The sequence below is a fragment of the Ambystoma mexicanum genome, chromosome 9 (genome assembly GCF_040938575.1).
Source record: "Ambystoma mexicanum isolate Mex_15411 chromosome 9, UKY_AmexF1_1, whole genome shotgun sequence".
In the NCBI taxonomy this organism is placed as follows: domain Eukaryota; kingdom Metazoa; phylum Chordata; class Amphibia; order Caudata; family Ambystomatidae; genus Ambystoma; species Ambystoma mexicanum.
The window spans coordinates 1393835551-1393855338 of NC_090931.1; the positions used below are offsets into that span (position 1 = coordinate 1393835551).

Consider the following 19788-nt stretch of genomic DNA (forward strand, 5'->3'; position numbering starts at 1 on the left):
ATGCAATCATAGAAACCTACATATTTGGTAAAATGGCAGAAACCCTATTCTGCCAAACTCATTACCGAAGGATTACAGTTTAAACGTAACTGCACAGCAAGCTCTGGCAATGCCAATATGCCTAGCTTTTGTCAAGGGTGTGTTATGTGTTGCATAAACTGGTGGAGTGGTGGGGGCTGCCTTCACAGTTTTATTAAAAAAACAAAATGGGACTGAACATAGTAGAAACATCCTAAAAAAAAGTGCTCTTTGCCTAGGGCTTAAACTGCCCTTCCCGCCAAACACATCGGACGTAAACTTATTTCGAGGCTTTAGAGAGAGATAAAGGGCATTATTGGCAATGGGGTTGTTGGTTCCGCCAAGAAAGGTAGCTATGGCGGAGGCAGTGGGGTTGGGGATGGAGCGATAAAATCTGCAGATGTGCGTGAGTGGAAATGTCAGAGCAGATGTTAAAGGAATTGAAACTAAGAAAGGGATCAAAGACAGTCTGGTAAAAAGGGAGAGACGGAGGGGGAACAGCCTGCGGGTCTGTGATAGGAGTGACTACAGGCTAAAAGGCAAGACAATTTGATTACGGAAAGCCAGAATAGAAGGTAATCAGGGACAGTGACACTAAAGTAAAAGAAGTGAAAAAAGAATTGCAGGGACTGAAGAGAGGGCCTGTTGTGGAAGGAAGGCCAGGGGAGCAGACACACACTAATGAACGGTGTGACACAAAGGAAGAGAAAGAAATAAAGCTTGTTGAGATAGGAATGTCAGGATGAGCAAAGTCCATAGCCCTCAGGCAAAAACGTTTTGAAGCATCCAACTAGTATTTTATGTTTTGTTTCAGTAAAAAAAAAAAGAAACAAAGAAGAAATGGCCAACGGAAAGGCCCTCCTGTTATTTTTCAAACTCAAGATGGAGAGAGTTCAGGACAATCAGAAGACCTGATCAACACTTTTGCAGCCATCAAACACACCAACTGCCGGTCCGATAGCACAGCGAGTAGAGCGCTCGCTTTGACATCTGTGCAAACCTGCTGATGCAGGTTCGAATCCCGGCAGGGGCAAACTCAGCCTTTCATCCTTCCGAGGTTGATAAATGAGCACCACAAACCGTGGGTAATAATAAGCAGCGCTCAGATACCTGAGGGTTCGTAGCGCTATGCTAAATTATTATTTATTTTTATTTAACTACAAAGACAACATTCTCCTCTCCTCCATTGCGAAGGCCATCAATGGTGAAGCACTCGCATCACTTCTCATCATAACTGCACCCCTCGCCCAGGGCACCTTCCCAGATGCACAAAAAACAGATTGTCTGCCTGTTCCCCTGCAGAAGAAACTCACACTTGACACAGGTGGCCTGGCCAACCTATTGTCTTATCACGCCTACCCCGGCAAAGTGATTGAGAAGACCACTGCAATCCAGTGGCAAGAAATTATCACTCAGCACAATCTATCACAGGACTAACATTCTGGTTCTGGTCACAATGCAGCACACAGACCACTGCAATCAAAGTCAACAATGACGTTCTACACATCCAGGACAAACGGGAAACCTCCTCACTCGTTCTCCTGAACCTCTTCTGCATCTCAAATCAATAATCATCAAGCCCTTCCCAACATCCCCGCCACGTGCATGGGCTTTGACGGAACAGACCTACAGTGGTTTGCTTCATACCTTTCCACTAGAGACCAACTCACCCAGATGGGCCCCAAAAGATCACAGCATTGTCTACTAACCAATGACTACTGCTCTGCATGTGTAAAGGGATGAGTAGTGACCAAATCGACTACTCAAACACACGCTACTCAGCCCTCCAGATAAGGTGCGTACCAGGCCTTTTTACGCACAGAAATCTTGTTAATATGGACCTTTTAATTCTACCTTGCATACCACTTACACAGGCTATTTATGGCAACACCCCCATAAATCATGGATCTAACTGATGACAGCCTGGCCAGAAGCAACTTGCAAATCCACTCTTTAGCAATCCACATAAGCAACTGGGAGGAGTCCTGATCTGTTTAATTTTTTTTAACACTCTCCTCTGTTAATGATTCTATCAAGATAATACTTTGAGTAATTTAAAATGGAATTTGTGTTTGTTCACTTTATTCAACTGCCTGCATTTTGTAGGTTACAGTGTTATTAAAGCATCTTGAATCATGAACATGTTTTTCACTTTACTTTAGGACAGGTAGTATTGTGTAAAATGAAAATGGTCTTAAACAAGGGCTGCATTTCTGCTTCAATTTCCTCAGTCTTAATCCACTTCAATAGAGGCAGCACAGCTTCTGCAGCATGGGCATTTCATCACATAAGCACATCAATTGCATTCAGTGGCTTGGGGTTCTTGATCTCTTAAAGAGAGCTTCTGTGAGGAGGAAAACCATTTTGGGTGTTCTATATGAAGATATCGTTTTTTGTCTTAAGATTGTATGTGTTTGCGTGCATGAAAGAGCACTATACATAGTTTGTTTTCTTAGAGAGCAAACTTTAACTCCCTTTCTGACCACGCACCGAAGCAGGAACAATGGATACAGGTAGAAGGAGTGCTGTATATATTTTCAGTGGCACAGATTGTACCGGTACCTCTCAACATGACTATATATTCATGCAAAGTAGCCTAATTTATCAACGTAGATGCTGTACGCATGTCATGGCACACTGCCAAATATTCACAGATGGGATGATTGCATCATGCCCACATTTCCTAGCAGGACTGCTATGTTTTGGGACAGTACATGAATTTCTTAACAGAGCTTCTGTTAAGAAAGCACGATCATGTGTTGGCATCTTCTGCAGCGAGCTAAAGTACTGAGCAAGAACAGTGTCTGATCTCTTAACACCAACCTCTGACAGTGTGAAAAGATGGCATTGCTGTCATATACTTCAAACCCTTCTACTCAGTCTTTCAAAACTGCTTTTCCCCCATGTCCGATTACTGAGTCCCACTGCCAGAAATCTAGCACATTACAAAGCCTCATGAATCTCTTGACTCATGTAGGATAGTCCAAACAGGCTGAGAGCTTTTGACAAGCCATTTATGTCAGGCAAGCCTCATATGGAACTGCCAGTGCCCTAAACCTATGCTTCTTTCAGTGTCAACAGCCTTTTGGGAACGGCAGCTCATTGGGTCAATAACCCTGCTGCAGAGAGTATTGTGTAACCTGTTAGTTCAAATCCTGTTGATAGGTGAGTAAATGAGTCTGCATCAGAGATATGCATTTAAGATGCAGGTAACATTCAATTGTAACAGAGTTGACTTAACTTTCGACTTATCAAAAGGATTACTAAATGTTCAGTGATTCAGAACACACACATCATCCGGGATGCTCCACTTATAATGGCTCACAACACACACCTCATCAGGGCTGCTATACTTGTGATGGCTCAGAACAGACAAATCTCATTTGGGCTGCTATATTTGTAATGGCTCACAACACACAGCTCATATGGGTTCTTATACTTGTAATTGCATACTGTGTTGGTAAAGCATCTGCATTCAGCAAGTACTGCATCTGATGAGACAAACCTCTAACTCTATTATTCCCAGCCAAATGGCAACGCTGCACTATTAAATAGAAAAGGCATTTTCAGCTTTTTGGATATTTATTGGTGCGATGTTAAAAGACAAACCGAAGAAAAGGAGAGGAAGAGCAACTCTGAACCTAAGCAATATAGGAGAACAAAGGTGTGGCTGGGGGCATGGGGGGCACAAAGCTACAAAGAACATATTAGACAATCCAAAACATAAATTTGCGCTACAGGAAGAGAGAGCAATGAGCTACATGATAGGTCAACAAAGAAATTGAGAAGGGAAGCAGAGTTAATAATAGGACAAACACATAATAGGAGTGAGGGATAGAAGCAGAGCAAAAGAGACATTAAGAGACAGTAAAATAAAACAGATCAACAGCAGATGAGGAGAGATGGAAATAGAAAAGCAAGACTAGAGAAAGGCAGGTCGATAACCTAAGAGACAGTGCAAGATAGATTATCAAATGCAGTAGCAACCACAACCAAGAAAATGAAAAAACAGATGTAGCCAGAGTAATGACATGAGAGAGGAAGAGGAGTGGTATACAGTGTTTATATCGAAGATTTTATAGTGAAACACATATATTGAGTACAAAAACCTGTATACTGAATGTATTTTTGGGTGGGGTAAAGGGTTACATTTTTTGCTGATATTTTTGGGGTGGGTTTTTAAGGGTGTTAAACAGGGTTTGGCGGAGGGAAGCCCCCAAAAAAAGAACACAAAATAAATGCATTCAGTATACAGGTTTTTGTTATAAAATACTCGAAATATGTTTGTTTCACTATAACATTTTCGATATAAAGACATGTAACCAAGCAGAGTTATATCAACCGATACAGCGAGATATAGGAGGGAAACAGCAACTTTTGAATGCAGAGAAGGGGTGTGGGGGGTGCTGCTGAGCAGCTACAAGATGGCAGCTTGAGTTAAGAGCTCTGGTACCATAAGATCCTGTTATATTGTAAATCCTGTTCTACTCCATCAAACCGTATTTTGGAGATCCTGTCCTGTTGTGTAGTAGATGGACCCGGGCACCAGCGGTTCAATAATTGTGTAAAACCACATTGTGGGTGCTGAGATGTGTGCCACCGAAAACCGAGGCGGAGAGAAGAGGAGGCTATATAACCGGCTGCTCCAGGTGCACTGGCTCGGCTAACTCCATGTCTTGGCCAGGATTGCAGGCCATGAACATCCGATCGGTGAAGGGGTAAGCTGGGTGGAGGACCGAAGCCTGTAACGCCTCATAATCAGCAATATACCAACATTTGAACACAGCTATACCAGGAACTTTAAGATTCTCAAAGAACAAGAATCCACGAATCTCACGGACTCAGGACTGATGGTAAAGGATGCTGCCTGGTGTGAAGAGATTCAGAATGCCATGCAAGGCAAGCTATATTTAGCTTAGGGCTGATATTGCCCTAAAAAAAGAAAGCCTACTTGGAAAAGAAGGGGGAAACTCTGGAACTGCCTGGAGTACGTGCCCGTCTATTTCGCAATTTAGCTTTACAGCTATTCCCATAGCAGAAGTGGCCACTATTATTGAACATTTGAAGGCTATTAAATGTATAAATGACCCTTGTGCTGCCATTATTATAAAGGCTTGCCCACCTACATTGCTTGAATCTATCTGCAAGCTTGTTAACCTTTCTTTTGCTTAGGGGGTTGGTCCCCAGTACCTGAAAAGTGCATGGGTTATGCCCAGCCTCAAAAAGCCAGGGCTACCAGCGGATATCTCTAACAATTTCAGGTCGATTACTAATACCCCTTTCCTCTTAAAAGATTTTGGATCAGGTGGCATATAGGCAAATCGCTGAGCATATGAAAAAATCCCCGATTTTGAATGACCATCAGTCGGGTTTCAGGGCAAGGTTCGGAACAGAGACGGCTCTGCTTGAATGTAAACCGAGGCTTATGAACAGATGGCTAGGAATGAAGCCTCCATGCTGATATTGTTGGATTTGTCGGCAGCCTTCGACCTGGTGGATCATGCCATCATTGTCACCAGGTTGTAACGCTCACCTGATTCCCGCAGAGGCGCCGGTCTTGACTGGGCGAATACCGTATCTTCAAAGGTGATGTGTAACACACGGTTGGCTCTTTGGGCTGGACCTCTGTGCACTGTATGCCTGACTCGAAGAGTAAGATGTCTGCAGATAGAAAATATGGGATTAATGAACTGGGGTTATTGGGTGTCTCTCTCTTCCTCCCTTTCTCTTCTCCTGTAGAACCCCAAAGGTTAACGCTCTCACCTTAGGTATGTGAACGCCGAGCTCTCCATCTGCCTCGGGGCAGGGTGCCGTAACCAGTTTTCTTCACTGGATAAGGGTGCAGGCCTCTTGACCTCAGAGGACTGCTGTCCGTCGTTTACTGCACGACCGGTAAGTTTAAGGTACTTCAAATGTCTTTAAAAGTCTTTAAAAGTCTTTTGTAATGATGTCTCTTGTTTTTGCAGGGTTCCGGCTATGGCGGATGGCGAGCTGAAGAGAGAGGATCGAACCCGTGAGAAGAATAGAAGCGCCTGGAAGCACGTAAGTAAGCGCTTGTTGCCTGCTTCACGAAGTGCACTAACTGTCTCTTTATATTGCAGGTACAAGTTCGGAGCTGCTGAAGGGTGTTGGAATACCCACTGGATTCGGCGTGGGAAGGAGTAATGGCACGTGAGTAATAAAGTTGCCCAAAGTCTTTAAACGCACCTTCTTTTGTCTTTCAGATGCGGGATGCAGCGCCGAAGGCCTCCGGAGTGTGCGATGAGTCGGTAAGCCTTTGTCTTTCAGATGCCGGTATGCAGTGCGAAGACCTCCGGAGCACACGAAGAGTCGGTAAGCCTTTGTCTTTCAGATGCCGGAATGCAGCGCGAGGCATTGGTGACAGCCGATGGACCAGGTAAGAGATGCGCTGCCACTGAAGACCGTAGAGCTAACCTGTTCTGTCTTGTCTTTATAGGTGTTGCTGAAGACTGGATTCCAGGAAGGTAAGCCTTTTTCCCTTAGGCCCAGGATCAGATGCAGAAGGCACGATGAGCGTTCTGCTGCAGAGGATGCAGAATAACGCAAAGCAAGATTCATCCATCGGGTGTGGTTTTAATAGCCTCCTGTAGTACTTGGATGTCTCCTTCCACAGCCTCGCCTAGAAGAAAAAGAGTTCCTGCTTTCCAGAAGAGTTCCAGTGTTCTAAGCCTAGGGAGTGGCTCCTGCCCCACCCAACAGGAAAAGTAGTCCCAAACAGAAGAGGATCAGGGGCTCAACTGGCAGGCAAGTAAGCAGCATGGTCTGCTGCAGGTAAGTCCACCCAAGCATTATGAGCCCGGCGCTTCCAGCGCTGGGACTGGGCATATTTATGAGCCTGGTGCCACTGGCGCCAGGACAGGGTCCAAAAGGTCCCAATTGGGACTGGTTGGCACTCGGAACCTGGGTTATGGTTCTGCTTCCAAGGGAGTTGGGTAAGTCCTGACCTTTTGGAAGCAGAGATCATGACAGCACCCCCCCTCAAGGCCCCTCTCAAACTGGGCTTCTCCGGGGGTTTGGGCTTGTCAGGAAATGTTCGATGAAATCTTTTGATTAGACGAGGAGCGTGGACATTTTCTGCAGGTTCCCAGGATCTTTCTTGGGGGCCGTAGCCTTTCCAGTCAATTAGGTAAAATAGTTTAGATTTGGAGATCTTGGAGTCCAGGATGCTTTTGACTTCAAACTCGAGTTCTCCATCAACTAGGATAGGTCTTGGAGATTTAGTTAGTCGGGTTTGAGGTTGCACAGGTTTTAATAGAGAGACGTGGAAGACCGGATGTATCTTCATGTGCGGGGGCAAGTCCAACTTGACCGCTACTGGGTTTACTATGGTAGTGATGGAATAGGGACCAAGGTATCTTGGGTTGAATGTGCGTGGTCCTTTTAGAGGTAGATATTTGGTGGATAACCAGACTTGATCTCCTACTTGATATTGGGGGGCTTCCTTCCGATGTTGATCTGCTCCTTTCTTGTATTGTTCTTTAGCCCTTTGAAGGTGAGAAACGGCTTCCTTAAAGGCTTGGGTGATTGTAGAGTGCAGGTGGTCTACTGCTGGTGTTCCAAGATCTTGAAGTGGATCCAACTCCGAGGTTCGAGGGTGACTGCCGTATAAAAGAAAAAACGGGGTCTTCCCAGTTCCCGAGTGGACAGAGTTATTGTAGGCATATTCAGCTATCCAAAGGATATCTTTCCAAGTTTTTTCAGTTTGTTGCAGCATGCAGCGTAAATACTGTTCCAGAGTTTGATTGGTCCTCTCGGTTTGTCCGTCAGTTTGAGGGTGGTGACTGGTCGAAAGTCTCACATCAATTTGAGCCGACCGACAGCAACTTCGCCAAAAATGAGAAATAAATTGACTACCTCGATCCGAAATTAGAACTGAAGGAAAACCGTGCAGTCGGACGATGTTTTCAAGAAATTCTCGGGCCAGAGTTGTTGCTGTTGGTAAGCCTTTGAGTGGAATGAAATGCGCCATCTTGGAGAATAGGTCCACGATTACTAGGATCGTATTGTATCCGGAGCATGGAGGTAGATCAGTGATGAAGTCCATAGAAAGCGTATGCCAAGGGCGAGGTGGGATGTCAATAGGGCGTAAGAGGCCGGCTGGTTTTTCTTTTTGACTCTTGTTTTGGGCGCATACTCCACAGGACATTATAAAGTCTCTGATATCTTTTTTCCAAGATGGCCACCAGAAGTAGCGTTTGATCTTTTCTGAGGTTTTGGCCATACCGGGATGTCCTTCCATTAAAGAATCGTGATAACAAGAGATTCCCCTTTTCTGTAAATCTGTGCTGGGCAGGTATAATCGTTCTTGGAAATACAATAAGTTGTCCTTCACTGCAAAGTCCTTTCCCTGCAGATGCCAATTCTGTATGTCTGCTGGAGTTACAAGTTGCCTGGCTTTATCCTTAACTTCCTCTATGGATTGTGTAGTGATCACACCCAGAATTCTTTGTTCGGGAATGATAGGTACAGGTTTAGGGTTGATCAAGTGTTCTTCTACTACCATCCGAGAAAGGGCATCAGCTTTACCGTTTTTTGTACCAGGTCGATAGGTAATTATGAAGTCAAACTCGGCAAAGAATAGTGCCCAACGGAGTTGTCTAGAGGATTGGGCTTTTGCGGTTTTCAAATATTGCAGGTTTCGGTGATCTGTAATCACAGTAACTGTGTGTCGGGCCCCCAGAAGATAATGCCGCCAAGCCTTAAAGGCGGACTTGATAGCCAGAAGTTCCTTATCAGTAATAGTGTAATTGATTTCAGGAGGCGAGAATTTGCGGGACCAAAATGCCACGGGATGCAACTGATTGGTTACTGGGTCCTTTTGTGATAGAACTGCCCCCATGGCAAGGCTCGAAGCATCAGTTTCAACGATGTAGGGGAGTTCTGGGCGAGGATGTTTTAAGATTGGTGCAGAGATAAATTTAGTCTTCAAATTCTGGAAAGCTTGTTCCGCCTCGGTAGACCATTCAAAACGTTTGTTTTTCTTTAACAAGGCGGTGATGGGCTGGACTATTCGAGAGAATTCGGGGATAAACCTTCGGTAAAAGTTAGCGAAGCCTAACATGCTTTGAACACCTTTTACGGAGGATGGTGATGGCCATTTGAGAATTGCATCGACCTTCTTTGAATCCATACGCACTCCGCCAGGTGATAATATGAATCCCAAGAATTCAACTTCAGTCGCGTTGAAAACACATTTTTCCAATTTAGCAAAAAGTTTGTGTTGACGCAATCTCTCGAGGACCATTTTCACGTGTTTCCGATGTTCAGATTCCGATGAAGAATAAACGAGGATGTCGTCAATGTAAACAACCACACACACATCTATGAGCTCTCTGAGGACATCGTTCATAAAATATTGAAAGGCGGCCGGGGCATTGCAAAGTCCGAAGGGCATGACCTGATATTCAAATAGCCCATACTTGGTGCGGAAGGCCGTCTTCCATTCATCGCCTTCTTTTACTTGTACCAAGTGGTAGGCTCCTCTAAGATCCAGCTTTGTATATATGCATGCTTTTCTGACTTGGTTCAGGGATCAAAGGTAACGGATATCTATTCTTAACGGTGATCTGGTTCAGGGCGCGATAATCTATACAAGTTCTCAGGTCCCCTTCTTTTTTTGGAACGAAGAACAAAGCTGAGGAAGCAGGGGACTTGGAAGGACGAATAAACCCATTCACTAGGTATTGATCCAGGTATTGTCGGAGATGAAGGTTCTCAGGCTCGGTGAGGGCATAAATTCTACTACAAGGAGGAGTAGATCCAGGTATCAGGTCTATCTGGCAGTCATAAGACCTATGAGGAGGTAGAGAGTTAGCCTGATCCTTCCGGAAAACATCTTGGAATTCTAGGTATTCGGGAGGTAACTGGGGAGTCTCAGAAGAAATTGCTGCCAGTGTAACACCAGGTTGAGGGTAACAAGTAGAGACACATTCCGGAAACTGAACCGTTCTTGCTCGCCAATCGATCTGAGGATTGTGCTTCTCTAACCAAGGTATTCCTAGAATAATCTGGAACTGAGGGGCCTTGATCACATCGAACACGATCTTCTCATGGTGTCCATCTTGACTTACTAGCGTCACTTCTTGGGTGGTATGCGTTACTGGTCCGGAGGCTATCTCCGTACCATCCACCGTAGTAATGACGTCCTTTACAGCCTTAGGACAAAGAGTCAGATTCATCCTCAAAACCATTTCATGATCCACATAATTGCCGATGGCACCGCTGTCGACGTAAGCTTCAATCGCATGTAATCGATCTGGATGATCAGGGCTAATGAGGACCATAGGTATCACGAAATGCGAGGTCACGGAACTGGTTTTAACGCTCGGCAAGAGGACCTCTATTCTTGTCGGGCGAGGTTGTTTCCCTGCTCAGAGTTTGTGATCTTGGTAAATGCAGCTCCCACTGCCTTCTTGGCTGGTTTCACCGGAAAGTCTCGAAGAAAGTGCCCTGAGTTTCCGCAATAGAGGCATAATTGCAGCTGTTTTCTCCTTTCCCGCTCCTTTTGTGTTAGTGGTCCTTTCAGGCCCCCTATTTGCATGGGTTCCCCGGAGTCTACCCCTTTGAAAGGATTTGGTGGTTTAGAAAATACTCGAGCATCAAACTTGGAACGATCGGCCTTCCTGTTCTGTAGTCTGTGATCTATTTGAACGACTAAGTCTATATAGTCCAAACAGTCTTGCGGGGATTCACTACTTGGGCTAACACATCTTTGAGCTCTCCACGTAGACCTCTATAAAACAGCGTAATCCTTTTGTCCTCCGGCCATTGAGTTTCCACTATCAGTCTGTTGAAAGACGCAATATAAGCCAAAAGGTCTTGATTACCCTGTCGTAATGAAAGAAGCTCATTGTCCAAGGCCTGCCCCTGTGAATGTCTTGCGAACAGTTTTTCCATACTGAGCTGAAAAGCTTGAAAATCATGGAGAACCGGATCATCTTGATTAACTAGAGGAATCGACCAGTCTGCCGCATTGCCACTAAGGTACGAAAGCACGAAAGCTACTTTAGCTTGATCAGTTGGAAAGGCTGCTGGCCGGCATAAGAAATGCAACCGGCACTGATTAATAAATACTGCAAACCTCTTTGGGTCACCAGAAAATCGTTCGGGCAGAGCTAGAGGTACATTCCCAGGTAGGTTGATCTGCACTGGATTCATAGAGGATGTTGAAGGAGGATTTGCCCCTGATGCGGGTAACGGAGTCTGTCCGGCTTGTGACTGTAGCAATTGTCTAGCGAGATCGTCTGTTCGCTCCTTGGAAATAATCAGTTTCCTTCTTAGAGCGTTAGTTTCCTGACGGGCTGCATGCACTTCAGCTCTTAGTTCCCCAAGTAACTGGGCTAGCTGGTCGATATCCGAGGTTTCCATAGCGCCTGGGTGGGAGTTTTGCGGTAGGCTTTGCGTTCTGTAACGCTCACCTGATTCCCGCAGAGGCGCCGGTCTTGACTGGGCGAATACCGTATCTTCAAAGGTGATGTGTAACACACGGTTGGCTCTTTGGGCTGGACCTCTGTGCACTGTATGCCTGACTCGAAGAGTAAGGTGTCTGCAGATAGAAAATATGGGATTAATGAACTGGGGTTATTGGGTGTCTCTCTCTTCCTCCCTTTCTCTTCTCCTGTAGAACCCCAAAGGTTAACGCTCTCACCTTAGGTATGTGAACGCCGAGCTCTCCATCTGCCTCGGGGCAGGGTGCCGTAACCAGTTTTCTTCACTGGATAAGGGTGCAGGCCTCTTGACCTCAGAGGACTGCTGTCCGTCGTTTACTGCACGACCGGTAAGTTTAAGGTACTTCAAATGTCTTTAAAAGTCTTTTGTAATGATGTCTCTTGTTTTTGCAGGGTTCCGGCTATGGCGGATGGCGAGCTGAAGAGAGTTGAGGATCGAACCCGTGAAAAGAATAGAAGCGCCTGGAAGCACGTAAGTAAGCGCTTGTTGCCTGCTTCACGAAGTGCACTAACTGTCTCTTTATATTGCAGGTACAAGTTCGGAGCTGCTGAAGGGTGTTGGAATACCCACTGGATTCGGCGTGGGAAGGAGTAATGGCACGTGAGTAATAAAGTTGCCCAAAGTCTTTAAACGCACCTTCTTTTGTCTTTCAGATGCGGGATGCAGCGCCGAAGGCCTCCGGAGCGTGCGATGAGTCGGTAAGCCTTTGTCTTTCAGATGCCGGAATGCAGCGCGAGGCATTGGTGACAGCCGATGGACCAGGTAAGAGATGCGCTGCCACTGAAGACCGTAGTGCTAACCTGTTCTGTCTTGTCTTGTCTTTATAGGTGTTGCTGAAGACTGGATTCCAGGAAGGTAAGCCTTTTTCCCTTAGGCCCAGGATCAGATGCAGAAGGCACGATGAGCGTTCTGCTGCAGAGGATGCAGAATAACGCAAAGCAAGATTCATCCATCGGGTGTGGTTTAAATAGCCTCCTGTAGTGCTTAGGTGTCTCCTTCCACAGCCTCGCCTAGAAGAAAAAGAGTTCCTGCTTTCCAGAAGAGTTCCAGTGTTCTAAGCCTAGGGAGTGGCTCCTGCCCCACCCAACAGGAAAAGTAGTCCCAAACAGAAGAGGATCAGGGGCTCAACTGGCAGGTAAGTAAGCAGCATGGTCTGCTGCAGGTAAGTCCACCCAAGCATTATGAGCCCGGCGCTTCCAGCGCTGGGACTGGGCATATTTATGAGCCTGGTGCCACTGGCGCCAGGACAGGGTCCAAAAGGTCCCAATTGGGACTGGTTGGCACTCGGAACCTGGGTTATGGTTCTGCTTCCAAGGGAGTTGGGTAAGTCCTGACCTTTTGGAAGCAGAGATCATGACACAGGTTGAGGGAGGGCGCACACTTTTCACCAATAGCATCCCAATGGATTTCTTCCTTTCTCGGCAATCGGGAAAGCATAAGCTATGCCCATCGATTTAAGATTTGGGGTACCACAGGGTTTGTGTACCCTCGCCTTGTTTATATAATATCTTCACAGCTCCTTTCTTTGCCATGCTAGTACAGTAGGGGATGATATTTACAAACTATGCTGACTATACGCAGTGTGTCATTCTCCTCTCAGCAAATGATATAGAGGCACAGCTTAACAAAATATATGCCTTGATCGAGAATTGGATGGACCACAACGAACTTGCACTGAATAGGGAAAAAACTGAGCTGCTGATTGTAGGCTCGCCCTATTTAATATAGAAACCGAGACCAGTTTAAGAGTGTTTTCATTTAGGAGCCTCTAAAATAATCCCACTTTAGAAAGTTCAGATGCTGCGTGTTATCTTTGATCAACATCTCAGCATGAGGTCTCATGCTGGGAGTTTGGTATCGGCCTGTGCCTACTACATCAAAATTGTTGGGCCACCTTCGGCCCTTTATTTCCCAGGCAAATGCAGAGACAATTGCGAGAGCAATTGTGGGAGCAAAAATGTACTACTGTTCCAGCCTGTTCCTGTGTATTAGTAAATCTGTCTGCAATAGGCTGCAGGTTACACAGAACAGAGCTGCACGAGTAGTTATGGGCCTCGCCCGGAGAGACCATGTGTCAGTGGCAAGACGAGCATTACACTGGCTCCCGGTCGAGTCAAGAATCCAGTTTCGCCTACTTGTAATAATTCAGAAATGTAGGCAGGGAAAAATCCCTCTCTCCGCTTATATCACATAAATTGGTGAAGCTTTTAAAAGAACAAAAACATTTGCATTTGTGGGGATGCGCATCGGCACCCGCAGAGAGTGATGGGTGCATCTGGGATTGGGGGCACCAAGAGCCGAGGCAGCGGACCGGCCGCTCCTCTCGCGGCTGTCGCCTGCGCCGGTAGCGGGGAAGCCCGAGCCGATGCTCAGGGACGCGGCGTGTCACCGCCGCACTTACCTGCCGGAGGGCGGGCCGTTGCTCGGGGACGCGGCGCGTTGATACCGCACTCACCTGTTGGAGGTCCCAGACCCAGGGACGGGAGGGGAGCGAAGACCCTCCATGACAACGAGGGGGGGGGGGCGACCAGCCCTTCAGCGTGCCGCGGATCGCAGCTGGAAGACGCCCGGAGCCAGGGCCCACCCATACCCAACGTGACCACGTTTTTGGTGACGTGATCGCCTCAGCAGTTCCCGATCATGGATGGGATCACGCAGGCACGGCAGCCTTTATGGGAGGCGGGTCAACACGGCAGCAGCCAATAGGATGTTGGCTGGTCAGGGCTGATGGCGATTGGTGGGGGCTTGATTCTAAGGTAGTCCATAAATGCCCGCCAAAAGAAACTGACGAGGTTCTCTCATTTTACAGGGAAGAGAAGAAGAGGAGGAACGAGGACCCGAGTGGTGGGCCTATCCAGACACCACGGTATAGAATAAGCTTGAGGACTGCCTCACCGTATTCTGAATGGATCAAACACTGGTGAAGTGAACCAGAGAACTATATACTTTGTTTTATTAAGGACCCTTTATCCAGTTGGAATAAATATATAATTTTCAGCACCTGCCTGTCTCCTGAAGGTTATTTCCCACAGCATTGTAAAAATCAACACACAATTTCTCTATTTTCTATGTACGTTTTGAACTTTTCCTGTTTGAGAATTGATCCCCCAAAAACAAAAAACAGGGAAAATACCCAATTGTGGAATGGCCGGGAAAAATGCCTGCTGATCTTCAGGATCTTTTAACAAACAAAATCTATGGAAGGTCATTTAGATCCAGAAATCAAAATCTCCTGGTGATCCCTAGGTGTAGGACTTCTATGTTGCTGCTCCTGGGGCTTGGAATGATCTGCCTCTGGAATTAAGCGGCATTGATTCAACGGATGTCTTCAAAAGAAAATTGAAGACTCTGCTGTTTGATTAAGGTGATCTGCTTTTCTCCTCCTGATCGGCCCATGCTTGTGTAGTTTTTTGTGTCAAGTTGCGCCCTCAAGCCTACGGGTCTATGGCCTGCGCAATATAAATTCATAAAAGTAAAAAAAAGTCAAGTAACAGATCAAAGCACTGCTAGGGCTTAGCAATGGGAACCTATTGAAGTTCAGAGACCTGGCTGATAGAGAGGTCCAACTGATGAATCAACCCACCCAGGCACAGCGATACGGGGAAGCATATATACCGGGTCACTTCCTAGCGGGCGTGATTCGGGGGAAAAAAGGGACAACACATCACTGGGATTAGAGGGCATTCAGGCAACATACTAACTACGCACAATTAAATTAATGGTGAATTCCACCAATACTATGAAACACTATATGCCAATGCAGATGAATGTACCGACAGTGATCCATCATGCTACTTAGAGGAGATCTCGCTACCATGCCTCTCTCCAGAGACACAATCAATACTTAAACAGCCATTCACACCTGATGAAATTACAGAAGGAATAATGTCCCTTTCATACGGGAAAGGACCAGGCCTGGATGGGATAGGAATCAAACTATATAAGTAACTCAGACTAATACTAGTACCTAAATTGCTGACGGTCTGGGAAGAGTCTCTGCAGGTTGATCAACTACCACCCAGACTCTCTGAGGCTGTCATCATGGTACTATTAAAACCTAACAGCCGGTGTCTGAGATGGCCTCGTATAGACCTTTGTCATGAACACTGACACAAAAGGTTTTGCCAAAATCTTATCTAACCACCTCTTACCATACATGTCAATGTTGGTACTACCGGATCAGTCCGCATTCATCCGTGGGCGCTCAGCTGCACTTAACCTGCATAGATTATTTGGTATAATGTCCCAAATAAACCCTAAGGCCTAGGCAGTAGCGGCCTCACTCGACGCAGAAAAAGCATTTGACTCAGTTTCCTGGCAGTTTCTTTTCACTGTCCTGCGCTGGATACAGCTGGGTGACCATTTCATGGAATACATACGATTATTATACAGCAAACCATCTGCCAGAGTCTGCACCAACGGCATACTTTTGCCTGCCTTTTTCCTCAGATACGGCACAAGGCAGGGCTGGCAACTGTCCCCACTGCTTTTTGTACTGACGATCGAACCTCTCGCCCGAATAACGCGAGATAAAGACGGTCATAAAGGCCTTCATATAGCAGGTCCAAAGATTTTATCCCTATATGCGGATGATCCGCTTTTATATATACGCAACCAGGGACAATATAGCCCCAGTGATGGAGGAAGTCCACATATCATGAATACTGAATTAACGAAGCAAAATCAGAACTATTCCCACTAACCGACGGCACACAGATTCCAACAGACTTACTGAGATTCCATTTGGTCCCGCATAAAGTTAAATACCTGGGCATATTGATCTGACACATACCGCTCCTTACTTACCGATAATCATGAAATATATTTAGACACACTGGCAACCAAATTACAGTTATGGGCAAGTTCCCCATGTCGTTATATGGCAGGCTATCGCTACTTAAAATGGTGGTGTCCCCAAACTGCTATATTATTTCTCCAATAGCCTGGTGTGGCCGGGACGAGCATTCTTGAATAAACTCTGATCGCTAGCAATTCAATATATATGGGGTATGGGAGCTCCGCAAATGAAATGGGACGGGATGACCGAACCGTTCTAACAAGGTGGCCTAGCGGCCCCAGACTTTGAGCTCTATTATTTAGTATTGCAAGCACAATTTGCAGGCTACTGGTACTCCACCAATGATGCCCCAATACACCAAGCCCTAGGGTCATACAGTGCTTCACCTACGAATTTAAAATCAATCATTCTAGCCGATCAACATGGAGATTTATGCTTGTTCGACCTGGTCCGCACAACTGTGAGCGCCTGGTCAAGGCTGTTTAAGAGACTAGGCGTGCTGTCACCATACTGCGTTCTGATTCCATTATGGAACTGCCTAGGGCTCCCCCCCGACGTACGACAAGGACATTAAGAATATGCGGGATGTTGAGGAAGAGATGACTCTAAGAGATCTGTTCCCTGGCGGGACATTCGTTACACTCAAGGAATTTGTGGCTAAACTGGGCAACAACCCAATCAGATCGTTCCAATATTTCAGAATGAAGTCGGCGGTTCGACGCCGGTGGCCGTCGTTCCCCCAGGAACCAGATATTTGCGAACCAATAGAAAGGTTGGTACAAGGGGAGATCCTAGGAAAGTTGTGTCCAGACTATACAAAGCATGCCACGTTAGTCAGGGGTCCAACAGAGGAGCCAAAGTGAAATGGGAATAAGGTCTAGACACAACAATACAAGATGAGCAGTGGCAATGCTTTTGTCACCTGACAAAAAAAGACTCACAGAAATAAAGTTCTGACTCATACAATTTTAAATACTATATCATCTACACTACACCCCTACACATGTCTCGCAATTTGCACCAAATGTCAGCAGGGAGTGAATGAAGTGCAGTGCGGTCGATGCAGATTCCCTACATATGTATTGGAACTGCCCAGAGATCACCTGATTTTGGCAAGAAGTGGCAGATGTCCTATTCGACATTACTGTAGTACCATCTACACTATTCCCCCCCAAATACTTGTTGGGAAACATTGGCAAAGTAACAACAATCCGGACACTCTTTATTTTGGGTTGTTTAATCACCAAAAAATGTATTCTGAAATATTGGAAGTCTAGCGTGACCCCCAATGCAGCCGAATGGCTTAAAGAATTAACTTATGCTAATGAGAGCGAGGAAGGCTATATTTCAATGTTTGTGCCTAGTTACAGAGCAAAGGATACCTGGGGTCAGTTTTGAGATTATTTGTTGAGAATAAATGAAGTACAGTAAAATATGTGACAATGAAATTAATTGATTGTGTAATCCGATGACTGAACTACCGTAGAAACGTGATACTCATTTGATATAATGTTGTAATTTACTTGTCTATGAGAAATGTGTTGAAGGTAACATGTCTGCCACTATGTTAAATAAAGTCTTTAAAAAAAGGTTTTTTAAAAAGAATGCACAGCTGGGAGAGGGAGAGTGACAAAGAAGAACAAGTTACTCTCTTACCTGGTAACGTTCTTTCGATGGGATGGTACGACGACGTATTCCATATCTATGACAGCGAATCGCCACAGCTGTGCTGGTTCGGAAAATTGTCTGCGTCCTGCGTCGATGACTGTCAGGCAGAAACCTGTGCAGTTCCCTTAGGGACCACTGCAAAAGATTTAGGACTATAGGTGGTTGGCAGTAAACCCAATCGGTAGCAGTCTGTACCACCCAGATTTACCTGGTAGCTGTGGCTGAGCAGTCAGACTTCTCTCAAGAAGAGTTAGGCAGTATATAGAGTATACACAATAGGTACAGAGACACAGTAGCACAAGCAAACACTGACCAGAGCTTTGGTGTAAAAGTATATAATTATTTATTTAAAGATACACAAAGGAAGATGACTCTCCGGACTGGAGATCTTCTCTGTCGTCGGGAAGTGGTGAGGCGATTCAGCAGGGCTCCACCAGTGGTGTCGTTGTTGTAGGTCGGCTCAGAGTCTCCCTCTTCAGATTCTTTGGTCCTGTGGCGACTTCTAAAGTTCCAGTCCCAAAGGCCCTGCTTTTATGCAGAAAACCCCCATTCATCAGTCCTAGCTGTCACTCAAACATGCTAAGTGGTGAGCCGGGCGGCTCACCACTGGGCCAACCAGAGAAGAGTGCGACTTGTGTTGCCAAGGCAACGCAGTCCAGGGTGCCTAAACCCCCCTTCACCCCTCCTAAGAAACCCAGACAGAGTGGCACCACTTTGGGAGCTTCTGTGGAGAAGCCCGCCAAAATAGTGGAACAAAGGGCTCGACCTTTGTTGGAGTCACAGAAGTGAACACAAACGCCATTTTGGAACTGAGTTCTGGCAAAAAATACCAACCGGTGAATTATTATTAAATAAATAAACCGGCGGTATGTTCGAGGCTATATTAATTAATTATTAAAGTTGGTAGCCTCGAACAATGGGAAAACCCCATAGGGATATATTCGCGGTCGAATATAAAAAGTAGTATCCACTGCCACCAGCCAAAACTCGATCAGGGGGGACGGAGACGTGCCCCCTCGAACAACAGACCCCGGGGCAATCGAATTGCCCCGAACAGTACGTCCACAATATGATGGTTTGTACTGGTTCTGTTCAGAATTTAAGACTAGTAAAGTCAATTGTGACTTTACATGCCCTTGGAGACAGTAGTCAGTCCCAGGGTATGGAGTCTATGTTTGGGGGTCACTATGACACCCCTGTGTTACTGCACTGAGGGTGCTGTGTAACACACATATCAAAAACACATGCAGCCCTATGGAGTAAAAGACCCGATAGCCCATTAAACACATCCAAAGTCAAAGGAATACACTCAAATCATGCCTAAGAGTGGGAGTAAAAGAGTCTCACTCTTAGCAGGAGAAAAAAATAAACCCCCAAAAATCCAGCAAAGCTGCTGGGGGACTCACTAGGTTTGGGAAATGAGCCTTTACAGAGAATTCTCCCCAACAATGACGTTGATGGCCGTCCCCGAGGACCTCCTCCGACGGCCGACGTCACCCGATGTGATAAGTACCCTCAGTTGTAGTTTTTTCCCAGAACGTGTGACACCAGTCTTCTGCCAGTCAGACACACAAGGCCTTGCGGAAACGTAAGCTGCAATCGCATAAGAAATTCTGCAGCGGGGAAGGTAGGGAGGGAGCGATATGGAATACGTCGTCGAACCATCCCATCGAAAGAACGTTGCCAGGTAAGAGAGTAACTTGTTCTTCGAGGGGATTGGGTCCTCCGACGTATTCCATATCTATGACAGACTCCCAAAGCAGTACCAAAGCAAGGAGGTGGGAAAGAATTTAGAACACACATTTTGCATGCCCAATCAAATTGCGGAATAAAGG

At 46.0% G+C, this 19788-nt stretch overlaps 1 protein-coding gene across 2 annotated transcripts in view; it reads right to left on the reverse strand.

Annotated features, from left to right (window-relative positions):
• LOC138489145 (peroxisomal trans-2-enoyl-CoA reductase-like) overlaps positions 1-19788 on the reverse strand; it is a 394101-nt gene that overhangs the window by 111072 nt on the left and 263241 nt on the right. The gene's annotated exons all lie outside the window — the stretch shown is intronic.